A 15,698-nucleotide genomic window follows, 5' to 3' on the forward strand; every position below is an offset into this window, starting at 1 on the left:
GTAGCAGTATTGTCTGTGGTATTGAACAGCTTTACATCATCAGCGAAAAGAACGCAATTGCTCTTAATATGATCACAGAGGTCATTTATGTAGAGTATGAAGAGAGTTGGTCCTAGAACACTGCCTTGGGGGACACCACTATTGACAGGTACAGAATTTGATAGGACGCTCCCAATTTTGACCATTTGTTGTCTGTTTGCCAGGAATGCTTCTATCCAGTTATTCAGTTGTCCAGAGATACCATAGGATTTTATTTTTAGGAGTAGTTTGTCGTGTACCACTGAATCAAAGGCTTTACAGAAGTCTATGTAGATTGCGTCTATTGCTTTGCCCTGGTCGAGTTGTGTCGTCCATATGTTTTTGCAGTGTAAGAGTTGCAGATTACAGGATAGTTTTTTTCTGAAACCAAATTGTTTATTGGAGAGTAGGTTGTTTGTCTCTAAGTGGAGGATGATGGATTGGTTAATAATTGATTCCATGACTTTACAGGTGACGCAGCATAAGGAGATTGGTCTGTAATTTTCAACTAGGCTTGGGTCTCCCTTTTTGAAGATGGGGATGACTGTGGCTTGTGACCATGGGTTAGGCAAGGAGCTGGTCCTGAAAGATTTTTCAAAGATTATGCTTAGAGGTTTGGCTATGGCAGTGGATAGCTTTTTTAAGAAGTAGGCACATATTCCATCCGGTCCAATAGATAGAGATGGTTTTAGATTGCGTAGTGCTTTTTCAACATTGTCTACATTGTTTTTTAAAACATTGTTTTTCAACATTGTTTAGCTGGGCTTGGCAGGATATTACAAAAGGTTTATCCCACATTTCCTCACCATACTCAACACCTAACAGAGATAACCAAGAAAACTTCTAATATAAGGTGGACACAATGCCAGGAGACAATTGAAAGGTTAAAAGATGCTCCGTGTGGAAAACTGGTACTGAGATGACTGGATTTTATGCAATCATTTACAAATAGATGCATTTCTTGGCTCAGATGCAATATCGATGCAAAACAACAAAGGGATGGGACCTCCCCCTCTCCCAATTTATTTATCAAAGAAACTCCTTCAACAAGAACAGACTTTAGTATCACTGAAAAAGAGGTATATATGTTGAAATGGATGATCAATGCCTGTGTGTGTACTTCTGGGATTGGGAATTCATAGCGATCACCAATCACCAGCTACTCAGTAGCTACTCATGGTTACAGAAGATAAGGAACATATCTGTTCTGGTGAGAGAGAAGTTCCCTCAGGTCGAAGGTATTAGTCTGAAAGGTTGGAAGATTGAATCTCTGGTCCTAGTTAATGATCCAGATTGGATTTTGAAATATTATCCTGGGACACATATATTTGCCTTCATTCATGAGTGATTAATTTATCACTGCAGGAAGGGACATTTCTGAACCCTTTTAAGGATGTACTGGTTCATACCTTCCTTAAAAAGCCATCATTTGATCCCATCTGCCTGGACAACTTTCATTCTGCTTCCCATCTTTCCTTTTTAGGTAGTTGCCTGGCAGCTTCAGAAGGTCCTGAAGAAACACATTATCTGGGCTCCTTTCAGTCAGGATTCAGATCTGTATATGGCAGAGACAGAATTAATCACACTTGTTGATGATCTCTGGCAGGATAGGGATAGTGCGATCATCCTCACTTTCCTTGATTTCTCAGAGGCCTTTGATACCATCAACCATGGCATCCTTTTGGGTTGGACAGGAGGCTCGGGACAGTTTTGTGTTGGTTTTACACCTTTCTCGAAGGCCGGTCCCAGTTAGTGTTAATAGGGAGTGATTGATTCAGCCCAGGACTTCTCTTTTAGGGCATGCTCCAAGGCTCCATACTCTCTACCTTCCTTTTTAAATATCTACATGAGATCATCCATCCACTGGGTGGTGGCATCAACAGTATGCTGATGATACTTAACTCTATATCTTCAACCCTGATGACTCAAGTTATAGTACTGCTGCCTGAAATTATGGGAGCCTGGATGGGGGAATAATAGGCTTTGGCTGAACCATGGCAAGACTACATGGTTTTAGATGTATGGAGCTCCAAAATCTGAGACGTTAATATTGTTACTTGTGGATGGAGTGGCACTATGCCAGTCAGATCTGGTTTGCAATTTGGTGGTTCTCCTGGACTCACAATTCTTGCTATAAGAGCAGGTAGTAGTTGCAACTAGGAGAGCCTTTGCCCAACTTTGGGTTGTATACCAATTGCAGCTTTTCCTGGATCAGGAGTCCCTGCACTGAGTCATTTAAGCACTAGTCATCTTGCTTTTGGACTATTGCACATTCTATACATGGGGATACCATTGAAGAGCATTTGGAAGCTACAGCTGTTGAAAAATGCAGTGGTCTGGGCAGTTTTTGGAGTCACTAGTGGTCCATGCCACATCTGTTTTGCCACTGGCTGCCAATTTGCTTCTGGGTGCAAATCAAGGTGTCAGATATCACTTTTTAAGACCTTCATGGGATGGATTCAAGTTACTTGAAAAATCATCTCATCCCAATGGGACTGGCCCATCCCACTTGCGCCAGCAGAGAATGCATGGTGCAGGCCTGTCAGACAGGAAATTCTGCCTGCCAGGTCCAGAAGATCCTTCTCTGCCATTGCTACTGCCCTTTGGAACATCTTGCCCCCAGAAGATCATCTCCCATCCTCTTGACCTTCTGCAAAAGCCTGAAGCCCTGACTCTGCCAGTTGGTCTCGGTTTCCAATGGAGGAGAGTCACTTTTGAGGTGGTCGATAATAGATCCCACCTCCACCTCTGTTCATCCTATTCCCTCCCCTGCTTTTAGTTATAGTTGATAGTTTGTATATTTATACTTGTTTTTATTATATACTTGTTTTTATATTTCTTTTTCTATCTAAGACAGTAGAAAGAAAAATGTGACACCAACCCAGAGTTGCTTCATGGTGAAATGGGCAGCAAAAAATTTAATAGTCATTGGCAGACACAAAGACAGAAGTGGCCCTACAAAATTAGAATGTTTATAGAATATAGTATTATAATTTTTTATTTGAGCATTTATACCTTTATTAAGATCCAGAAATCATGTGTCATTTTGTTTTAAGATTTGTTACTTGTCATTGTTCATAAGTCTTGAAGAAAGCTTTCCTGGGAAGTGAGATAAGGAGTAGAGGTGAAAGACATTTTCTCATTAGATAATGTGTTTTCATAAAAGTAAGGAAACAAGGAAGTTCCTTACATGTAATGATGTGAGGAGGGAGTTGGGTGACAATGTAGGGGACAGGCAGAGATAAAATGTACTATTGAACTATCTTAGATAAATCCTATAATCTCCTTTTCTTAAAACAAGAGCAGGATAGTTGTAAAATATTATTAAAAATATTATAATATTTTACAACTATCCTGCTCTTGTTTTAAGAAAATTCAAACTCTAATAGTAATTCAAACTCTAATAGCAAGGACCATTTTAAAGAATAGGTTGATCAGAAAAATGTGTCCATGTCTGAAAGGTATTGTTCAAATTTCTCATGCTAAATAGCCTTGACTTGAATCATTATTAGCAGAGCTTCCCACAACAGCCCTTTGACTTCCACAAAAGCTATTCCATAAAGTGGTCAGACATTATAAAGTGGTCAGACTACAGCTAGAATAACAGGAAAAGGAGAGGATATGAGTTGCTAAATGTAATCATTGTCTATGCTACAAGACACTCTAGGTTAGGGGTCAGCAATCTTAAACACTCAAGAGCCATTTGGACCCATTTCCCACAGAAAACACTGGGAGCCACAAAACCTGGGTGGGCGTGGCCAACTCAATGTCATGCACACACTCCCAGCCATGCCTACCCAGACGGACATTAGGACAGAAAACTGGTTGTTAAATTATCTGCTATGCCTTGCCATGCCTCTTTATATATATCTCTCTCTCTCCTTTCCACTATTTGAGCCCCTCTGAAGAAATTAAAATTTCAAGTACAACTAAAGTTGAGCTTTAGTATGTTCAAAGACTTTTACCTGTTATATCAAAGGAAAGTATGCTAGAAGATCAAAGGGGAAGAGAAACAAGGACATGTTATTTCTTTAACAGCACAGCTTAGGAATGATGAGTGTAGTGCAGCAGTCTCTGGAGAGCCATCACATCCTTATTCCTCTCTTCCTTTTTCCTTCCTTTGTTCCTTCCTTCCCCCCTTATTTCTTCCTTCCTTTCCCCTCCTCTGATTTCAGTTTCTAATCCTGTATATTATGGTTCGTTATTGTTAGTATTTATTAAAGAATGCTGTGTAGCTTAGGTCTCAGCAAAAATAGCAGCTGTTAGTATTATTCACACACACACACACACCCCTACACCTATTTTTATTCTTGGATCTTTGGGAAAGGAATGGCATCTTTTCCCCATCCCCATCTTTAATAATCAGAACTTTGCACTGGTGCAAGACTTAAGCACATATTTTGTGGAGTGTCTCTCCTCTCCAAATCCAGAAACATGAACCAGGAAACCCAGCGGGAGTTCTCTCTGGACTTGGGGAAAGTAGAGAGGGTCAGGGGGCTACCAGTCTGAGAACTTGGTGTGGTTTGGAGCTGCTGCGTTTTATGCCCATTGCCTCCAACCAAGGCCCTTCGCTTCCCAATTGAAAATACTCCAAAGTGGGCTAGGAGGCAAAGAGCCAGTTGATATCACGAAGGGGTTCTCTATACACTCCCCCCTTGCAGCCTTTTAGCTACTATTGTCCCACCTTGTTTCCCTCCCCCCTTAAAATGAGGTTACGGAAGAAAGCCAGGAGGGGGGAATCTAAGAAGGATAGAAGAGACCCAAGCAGATCTCCCTCTGAATAGCCTCCTGCCCAGATTTTGGCTGGTTTCCTCTCAGATCCTCCAACAAACAGACCCCACTCTCTTTTTTGAATTCTGGATCTCCGGGCCTATATTTTTCTCATTTATTGGGGGAAATTGGATTTTATTGGATCTTCCACCCGCCCCATGCCAAAAGGAAAGCCAGCCGTGCTTCTTCTCCTAGAAGACCTCTACCCTTAAATATCATGTGACCATAAAATTAATCTGCTAATGACAAAAATAGTTGCATATTCTCAGTAAAGGAATCACTGAGATTTTATGAAATGTTGGCAATCAATTGTTTCTTAATACTTTTTCTTATCACTGGTCTAAATAATAAAATATAGAGCAAAGTGCTTATTTAATTCTAGTTTCCAGAAAAATTCCACAAGTCATATTTATAACATATAATTGGTTCATGTTTTCTTTAAATTAATCCTCCTTTCATGTGTTGTATCATTAAGACATACTGTACATTAAGACAATGTGGTGAAGAAAAAAACCTAACAATATTCCAAGCCAAAAAGAGAGACAGCACCATATAAAAGTAAAATCAACACTTTAATAATTTGTCATCACCCCAACTTACTTCAAAAATATATAATAGTATATAGTATGCCTTGCAAAATAATTTAGCCAAAAATGCTATGCAGGACATATCTTAACATTAACAAGAAGTATAAAACACAAACATATATAATGATTTTAGAAGGATTATTTCAGCAAAGAATTCTGAGCATCAACACAAAAACAGGAAGATTCATCGTATACATACTGTAATAAGAAATTGTTTCACAATTCAGTGTACAGTATACTATAATAAAATATAATACAGTAAATAAGTATAATGTAGTAAATAAAATATTACACATGCAAATATGTAGAATATTTCAAGTTCAAAACACCTTATGGTAAAAAGAAAGTAAAACATGAGCATTATATTAGTGTGTATTTAAAATTTGGACTCTTGCAATTTTAAAAAACCTTATATTTATAATTATATAACTGAAAATAAGAATGATGTTGGAGGTTTTGTCAGATAACTTTATGGATTAACAGTTCCCTTCATATACAAACTTGAACATTTCATAAAACATCATTTTCCAATTTAATAAAGCAAGTAACATAAAGTTATTTTGAGGGGGAAAAAAAGTCAATTCATCTTTAAAAAAAATGAAAATGCCAAAAGTCCACATGAGAATAGAAACAAAAAAAATTATTTCAATTGTAAATTGAGTTTATGTATCAGTAAAACAAAGAACTGTTAGAAGTAATATATGCAGTTAGCTGGAATATGAAAAAAGTGTACCAGCATATTGGAAGAAGATATAAAACAACAACTTGGAAAATCATTTAGCCATTTTCAGTAGAGAATTGCCCCTTATAAGGAAGCTTTGGAGAGATTATTTTAAGATTTCACTTTAATATCACCCCTTGTAATTTTAAGAAATAATATTTTGTTTAATTTGGACAAGAAAAATTTCAAGAACTGCATCATATTTACAGAAATATGGTAAGGCTATTTATACCTTGCATTTGGCCAGCATTTCTAAACCATCCAACCTGGGACACCCAAAAAAAGGAGATGAAATATTTGAAAAAAATCGGAGCTGAATTTGAACTGTTGGAACCAATAAGGAGGCGGGGGGGTCAGCTGACTTTATAGGGTAATGTGTGATCTTCACATACAAAATTGATTCTCCAGCCAAACACTAATTTCAGATATAATCAAAAAAATAAATTGAAGGGGTGGTTTTGAGAAAGAATTGAAACAATTATAAGGATTATGAGGAAAAGAGGAAAAATATACACATTCATTCTACAAAAAGACACTATGCCACAGTTCATTGTAAATAGTGACGTGAAAAATATTTCAAGTTCAAAACACTTTTGGAGTGGTCTAAAGAATCTGTTGCATCCAAGGAGCAACCTATTATGCTGTATTTGAAATTGAAAATATTTACCTATCACTAACTCTAAACTAATCGTTGGGTTGAACAGAACATCTAGAAAAGAAAGATCAAAAAGAAAATGCTGTTTAAAATAGAGAAGAAAAAAATTGAATAACTGAGTCATATTTAAACAAATACGGTAATGCTATTTACACCTTTCATTGGGCCACCATTTCTAAAACACTTTTGGAGTGGTCTAAAGAATCCGTTGCATCCTAGGAACAACCTTTTATGGTGTATTTGAAATTGAAAACATTTACCTATCCCTAACTCTGGACTGATCGTTACGTTGAAAAGAGCATCTAGAAAAGAAAACAAATGAAAATGCACTTCTCAAAAGTTGTAATCAAAATGTTAGTACAGATTAACTAAAAAGTATCAAACGCATAATGAAAACAAGGAACAGCTAAAAATACTAAATCAGAAGCATTATGAAAAATTCTAACTTAAACAAGTCCAGTTCTTAACATAAAACTAAACCTGGACATGTCTATTATTACCTACTTCCTATGAATACTTCTTATGTCCTCGGGATTGTGATCTCCAGAGGAAGCTTCCCATGAATACTTCATAGATGGCCCAGAATGCGAGTTACAGAGGAACCTCAAAATTCAAAATCAAAACAAGAGTAATTTTTTACAGAAATAAAATGTTGGTTCAAATAGAGAAGAAAAAAATTGAGTAACTGAATCATATTTACACAAATACGGTAATGCTATTTACACCTTTCATTGCGCCACCATTTCTAAACCATTCAAACCTAAGACAAAAAAACAAGAGACTAAAGATTGGAGGAGGTAATTGTGATATAATTTGAACCGTTCGATCCAATTAGGATCTGGGGGGGATTGTCAGCTGAATTTATGGGGTAATGTGTGATCTTCACTTGCGGAATTGATTCTTTTTGCCAAACACCAATTTTGGATATAATCAATCAAATAAATTGAAGCGGTCGTTTTGAGAAAAAAATTGAAACAATTCTGAGGATTATGAGAAAAACAGGAAAAATATATGCATTCATTCTACAAATGGATTCTGCCACAGTTCATTGTATAGAGTGACGGGGGAAATATTTCAAATTCAAAACACTTTTGGAGTGGTCTAATGAATATCCGTTGCATCCAAGGAGCAACCTTTTATGGTGTATTTGAAATTGAAAACATTTACCTATCCCTAACTCTGGACTGAATGTTGCGTTGAAAAGAACATCTAGAGAACAAGAAAATCAAAATGCACTTCTCAAAAGTTGTAACCAAAATGTTACTAAAGATTAACTAAAAAGTATCTAATGCAAAATGAAAACTAGGAACAGCTAAAAATACTAAATCAGAAGCATTATGGAAAATTCTAACTTAAACAAGTCCAGTTCATAACATAAAATTAAACCTGGACATTTCTATTATTACCTACTTCCTATGAATACTTCTTATGTCCTCGGGATTGTGATCTCCAGAGGAAGCTTCCTATGAATACTTCATAGATGGCCCAGAATGTGAGTTACAGAGGAACCTCAAAAATCAAAACCAAAACAAGAGTAATTTTTTACAGAAATAAAATGTTGGTTCAAATAGAGAAGAAAAAAAATGAGTAACTGAATCATATTTACAGAAATACGGTAATGCTATTTACACCTTTCATTGCGCCACCATTTCTAAACCATTCAAACCTAGGACAAAAAAAAAGAGACTAAAGATTGGAGGAGGTAATAGTGATATAATTTGAACCGTTCGATCCAATTAGGATCTGGGGGGGATTGTCAGCTGACTTTATGGGGTAATGTGTGATCTTCACTTGCGGAATTGATTCTTTTGCCAAGCACCAATTTTGGATATAATCAATCAAATAAATTGAAGCGGTCGTTTTGAGAAAAAATTGAAACAATTCTGAGGATTATGAGAAAAACAGTAAAAATATATACCGTATTTGCCGGCGTATAAGACGACTTTTTTGCCCCGAAAAACATGCCTCCAAGTGGGGGTCGTCTTATACGCCGGTATATCCACTGCCGGCTTTCGGATGCTTGTTGGACGCAGCGAAGGCGCCTCTGGCTTCCCGGATCCCCTGCGTCGCTTCCGCTTCATCCCGCTCGCCTCGCTCCGCCCGAGGCTGCAGCCTTCCTGCTCTTCCCATGGCCCCTGGCACTCTGCCCTGCCGCTGAAGCCCCGGGTATTTCTGGGGGGCATTTCCGGTGGTGGTGGGGGGTCGTCTTATACGCCGGGTCGTCTTATACGCCGGCAAATACGGTACATTCATTCTACAAATGGATTCTGCCACAGTTCATTGTATAGAGTAACGGGGGAAATATTTCAAATTCAAAACACTTTTGGAGTGGTCTAATGAATATCCGTTGCATCCAAGGAGCAACCTTTTATGGTGTATTTGAAATTGAAAACATTTACCTATCCCTAACTGTGGACTGAATGTTGCATTGAAAAGAACATCTAGAGAACAAGAAAATCAAAATGCACTTCTCAAAAGTTGTAATGAAAATGTTACTAAAGATTAACTAAAAAGTATCTAATGCAAAATGAAAACTAGGAACAGCTAAAAATACTAAATCAGAAGCATTATGGAAAATTCTAACTTAAACAAATCCAGTTCTTAACATAAAACTAAACCTGGACATGTCTATTATTACCTACTTCCTATGAATACTTCTTATGTCCTCGGGATTGTGATCTCCAGAGGAAGCTTCCTATGAATACTTCGTAGATGGCACAGAATGTGAGTTACAGAGGAACCTCAAAAATCAAAACCAAAACAAGAGTAATTTTTTAAAGAAATAAAATGTTGGTTCAAATAGAGAAGAAAAAAATGAGTAACTGAATCATATTTAAAGAAATACGGTAATGCTATTTACACCTTTCATTGCGCCACCATTTCTAAACCATTCAAACCTAGGACAAAAAAACAAGAGACTAAAGATTGGAGGAGGTAATTGTGATATAATTTGAACCCTTCGATCCAATTAGGATCTGGGGGAGATTGTCAGCTGACTTTATGGGGTAATGTGTGATCTTCACTTGCGGAATTGATTCTTTTGCCAAGCACCAATTTTGGATATAATCAATCAAATAAATTGAAGCGGTCGTTTTGAGAAAAAAATTGAAACAATTCTGAGGATTATGAGAAAAACAGGAAAAATATATACATTCATTCTACAAATGGATTCTGCCACAGTTCATTGTATAGAGTGATGGGGGAAATATTTCAAATTCAAAACACTTTTGGAGTGGTCTAATGAATATCCGTTGCATCCAAGGAGCAACCTTTTATGGTGTATTTGAAATTGAAAACATTTACCTATCCCTAACTCTGGACTGAATGTTGCGTTGAAAAGAACATCTAGAGAACAAGAAAATCAAAATGCACTTCTCAAAAGTTGTAACGAAAATGTTACTAAAGATTAACTAAAAAGTATCTAATGCAAAATGAAAACTAGGAACAGCTAAAAATGCTAAATCCGAAGCATTATGGAAAATTCTAACTTAAACAAGTCCAGTTCATAACATAAAATTAAACCTGGACATGTCTATTATTACCTACTTCCTATGAATACTTCTTATGTCCTCGGGATTGTGATCTCCAGAGGAGGCTTCCTATGAATACTTCATAGATGACCCAGAATGTGAGTTACCGAGGAACCTCAAAAATCAAAACCAAAACAAGAGTAATTTTTTACAGAAATAAAATGTTGGTTCAAATAGAGAAGAAAAAAAATGAGTAACTGAATCATATTTACAGAAATACGGTAATGCTATTTACACCTTTCATTGCGCCACCATTTCTAAACCATTCAAACCTAGGACAAAAAAAAAAGAGACTAAAGATTGGAGGAGGTAATTGTGATATAATTTGAACCGTTCGATCCAATTAGGATCTGGGGGGGATTGTCAGCTGACTTTATGGGGTAATGTGTGATCTTCACTTGCGGAATTGATTCTTTTTGCCAAACACCAATTTTGGATATAATCAAACAAATAAATTGAAGCGGTCGTTTTGAGAAAAAAATTGAAACAATTCTGAGGAGTATGAGAAAAACAGGAAAAATAAATACATTCATTCTACAAATGGATTCTGCCACAGTTTATTGTATAGAGTGACGGGGGAAATATTTCAACTTCAAAACACTTTTGGAATGGTCTAATGAATATCCGTTGCATCCAAGGAGCAACTTTTTATGGTGTATTTGAAATTGAAAACATGTACCTATCCCGAACTCTGGACTGATCGTTGCGTTGAAAAGAAAATCTAGAAAAGAAAAAAAATCAAAATGCAATTCTCAAAAGTTGTAACCAAAATATTAGTAAAGATTAACTAAAAAGTATCTAACGCAAAATGAAAACTAGGAACAGCTAAAAATACTAAATCAGCAACATTATGAAAAATTCTGATATAAACAAGTCCAGTACTTAATAAAGAATTAAACCCGTACGTGTCTATTTCTACCTACTTCCTATGAATACTTCTTATACCTTTGGGATTGTGATCTCCAGAGGAAACTTCCTATGTATAGGTCCTCCGGAATGTGAGTTACAGAGGAACCTCAAAAATCAAAACCAAAACAAGAGTAATTTTTTACAGAAATAAAATGTTGGTTCAAATAGAGAAGAAAAAAAATGAGTAACTGAATCATATTTACAGAAATAGGGTAATGCTATTTACACCTTTCATTGCGCCACCATTTCTAAACCATTCAAACCTAGGACAAAAAAACAAGAGACTAAAGATTGGAGGAGGTAATTGTGATATAATTTGAACCGTTCGATCCAATTAGGATCTGGGGGGATTGTCAGCTGACTTTACGGGGTAATGTGTGATCTTCACTTATGGAATTGATTCTTTTGCCAAAGACCAATTTTGGATATAATCAATCAAATACATTGAAGCGGTCGTTTTGAGAAAAAATTGAAATAATTCTGAGGATTATGAGAAAAACAGGAAAAATATATACATTCATTCTACAAATGGATTCTGCCACAGTTCATTGTATAGAGTGACGGGGGAAATATTTCAAATTCAAAACACTTTTGGAGTGGTCTAATGAATATCCGTTGCATCCAAGGAGCAACCTTTTATGGTGTATTTGAAATTGAAAACATTTACCTATCCCTAACTCTGGACTGAATGTTGCATTGAAAAGAACATCTAGAGAACAAGAAAATCAAAATGTACTTCTCAAAAGTTGTAACGAAAATGTTACTAAAGATTAACTAAAAAGTATCTAATGCAAAATGAAAACTAGGAACAGCTAAAAATACTAAATCAGAAGCATTATGGAAAATTCTAACTTAAACAAGTCCAGTTCTTAACATAAAACGAAACCTGGACATGTCTATTATTACCTACTTCCTATGAATACTTCTTATGTCCTCGGGACTGATCTCCAGAGGAGGCTTCCTATGAATACTTCATAGATGGCCCAGAATGTGAGTTACAGAGGAACCTCAAAAATCAAAACCAAAACAAGAGTAATTTTTTACAGAAATAAAATGTTGGTTCAAATAGAGAAGAAAAAAAATGAGTAACTGAATCATATTTACAGAAATACGGTAATGCTATTTACACCTTTCATTGCGCCACCATTTCTAAACCATTCAACCTGGGATAAAAAAACAAGAGACTAAACATTGGAGGGGGTAATTGTGATATAATTTGAACCGTTCGATCCAATTAGGATCTGGGGGGATTGTCAGCTGACTTTATGGGGTAATGTGTGATCTTCACTTGCGGAATTGATTCTTTTGCCTAGCACCAATTTTGGATATAATCAATCAAATAAATTGAACGGGTCGTTTTGAGAAAAAAATTGAAACAATTCTGAGGATTATGAGAAAAACAGGAAAAATATATACATTCATTCTACAAATGGATTCTGCCACAGTTTATTGTATAGAGTGGGGAAATATTTCAACTTCAAAACACTTTTGGAATGGTCCAATGAATATCCGTTGCAAACAAGGAGCAACCTTTTATGGTGTATTTGAAATTGAAAACATTTACCTATCCCTAACTCTGGACTGATCGTTATGCGTTGAAAAGAAAATATAGAAAAGAAAAAAAATCAAAATGCAATTCTCAAAAGTTGTAACCAAAATGTTAGTAAAGATTAACTAAAAAGTATCTAACGCAAAATGAAAACTAGGAACAGCTAAAAATACTAAATCAGAAGCATTATGAAAAATTCTGATATAAACAAGTCCAGTACTTAACAAAGAATTAAACCCGTAAGTGTCTATATCTACCTACTTCCTATGAATACTTCTTATACCTTTGGGATTGTGATCTCCAGAGGAAACTCCCTATGTATAGGTCCTCCGGAATGTGAGTTACTGAGGAACCTCAAAAATCAAAACTAAAACAAGAGTAATGTTTTAAAGAAATAAAATGTTGGTTCAAATAGAGAAGAAAAAAATTGAGTAACTGAATCATATTTACACAAATACGGTAATGCTATTTACACCTTTCATTGGGCCACCATTTCTAAACCATTCAACCTGGGATAAAAAAACAAGAGACTAAAGATTGGAGGAGGTAATTGTAGTAGAATTTGAACCGTTGGAACCAATTAGGATCTGGGGGATTGTCAGCTGACTTTATGGGGTAATGTGTGATCTTCACTTGCGAATTCATTCTCTTGCCAAACACCAATTTTGGACATAATCAATCAAATAAATTGAAGGGGTCGTTTTGAGAAAAAAATTGAAACAATTCTGAGGATTATGAGAAAAACAGGAAAAATATATACATTCATTCTACAAATAGATTCTGCCACAGTTCATTGTAAAGAGTGATGTGTAAAATATTTCAAATTCAAAACACCTGTGGAGTGGTCTGAAGAATATCCGTTGCATCCTAGGAGCAACCTTTTATGGTGTATTTGAAATTGAAACATTTACCTATCCCTAACTCTAGACTGATCGTTATGCTTGAAAAGAACATCTAGAAAAGAAAACAAAACGCAATTCTCAAAAGTTGTAACCAAAACGTTAGTAAAGATTAACTAAAAAGTATCAAACGCAAAATGAAAACAAGGAACAGCTAAAAATACTAAATCAGAAGCATTATGAAAAATTCTAATTTAAACAAGTCCAGTTCTTAACATAAAACTAAACCTGGACATGTCTATTATTACCTACTTCCTATGAATACTTCTTATGTCCTCGGGATTGTGATCTCCAGAGGAAGCTTCCTATGAATACTTCATAGATGGCCCAGAATGCGAGTTACAGAGGAACCTCAAAAATCAAAACCAAAACAGGAGTAATTTTTACAGAAATAAAATGTTGGTTCAAATAGAGAAGAAGAAAAATTAGTAACTGAATCATATTTACAGAAATACGGTACTGCTATTTACACCTTTCATTGGGCACCATTTCTAAACCATTCAACCTGGGATAAAAAAACAAGAGACTAAAGATTGGAGGAGGTAATTGTAGTAGAATTTGAACCGTTGGAACCAATTAGGATCTGGGGGGATTGTCAGCTGACTTTAAGGGGTAATGTGTGATCTTCACTTGCGGAATTGATTCTTTTGCCAAGCACCAATTTTGGATATAATCAATCAAATAAATTGAAGCGGTTGTTTTGAGAAAAAAATTGAAACAATTCTGAGGATTATGAGAAAAACAGAAAAAATAAATACATTCATTCTACAAATAGGTTCTGCCACAGTTTATTGTAAATAGTGGCGGGGAAAATATTTCAAGTTCAAAACACTTTTGGATGGTCTAAGAATATCCGTTGCATCCAAGGAGCAACCTATTATGGTGTATTTGAAATTGACAACATTTACCTATCCCTAACTCTGGACTGATCGTTGCGTTGAAAAGAACATCTAGAAAAGAAAAAAAATCAAAATGCAATTCTCAAAAGTTGTAACCAAAATATTAGTAAAGATTAACTAAAAGTATCTAACGCAAAATGAAAACTAGGAACAGCTAAAAATACTAAATCAGCAACATTATGAAAAATTCTGATATAAACAAGTCCACTACTTAACAAAGAATTAAACCCGTACGTGTCTATTTCTACCTACTTCCTATGAATACTTCTTATATCTTTGGGATTGTGATCTCCAGAGGAAACTTCCTATGTATAGGTCCTCCGAATGTGAGTTACTGAGGAACCTCAAAAATCAAAACTAAAACAAGAGTAATGTTTTAAAGAAATAAAATGTTGGTTCAAATAGAGAAGAAAAAAAATTGAGTAACTGAATCATATTTACACAAATACGGTAATGCTATTTACACCTTTCATTGGGCCACCATTTCTAAACCATTCAACCTGGGATAAAAAAACAAGAGACTAAAGATTGGAGGAGGTAATTGTAGTAGAATTTGAACCGTTGGAACCAATTAGGATCTGGGGGGATTGTCAGCTGACTTTATGGGGTAATGTGTGATCTTCACTTGCGGAATTCATTCTCTTGCCAAACACCAATTTTGGACATAATCAATCAAATAAATTGAAGGGGTCGTTTTGAGAAAAAAATTGAAACAATTCTGAGGATTATGAGAAAAACAGGAAAAATATATACATTCATTCTACAAATAGATTCTGCCACAGTTCATTGTAAAGAGTGATGTGTAAAATATTTCAAATTCAAAACACCTGTGGAGTGGTCTGAAGAATATCCGTTGCATCCTAGGAGCAACCTTTTATGGTGTATTTGAAATTGAAACATTTACCTATCCCTAACTCTAGACTGATCGTTGCGTTGAAAAGAACATCTAGAAAAGAAAACAAAACGCAATTCTCAAAAGTTGTAACCAAAATGTTAGTAAAGATTAACTAAAAAGTATCAAACGCAAAATGAAAACAAGGAACAGCTAAAAATACTAAATCAGAAGCATTATGAAAAATTCTAATTTAAACAAGTCCAGTTCTTAACATAAAACTAAACCTGGACATGTCTATTATTACCTACTTCCTATGAATACTTCTT

The sequence above is a fragment of the Notechis scutatus genome, chromosome Z (genome assembly GCF_049901735.1).
Source record: "Notechis scutatus isolate UNSWTSFEM ecotype Mainland chromosome Z, rNotScu1.2, whole genome shotgun sequence".
NCBI lineage: Eukaryota > Metazoa > Chordata > Lepidosauria > Squamata > Elapidae > Notechis > Notechis scutatus.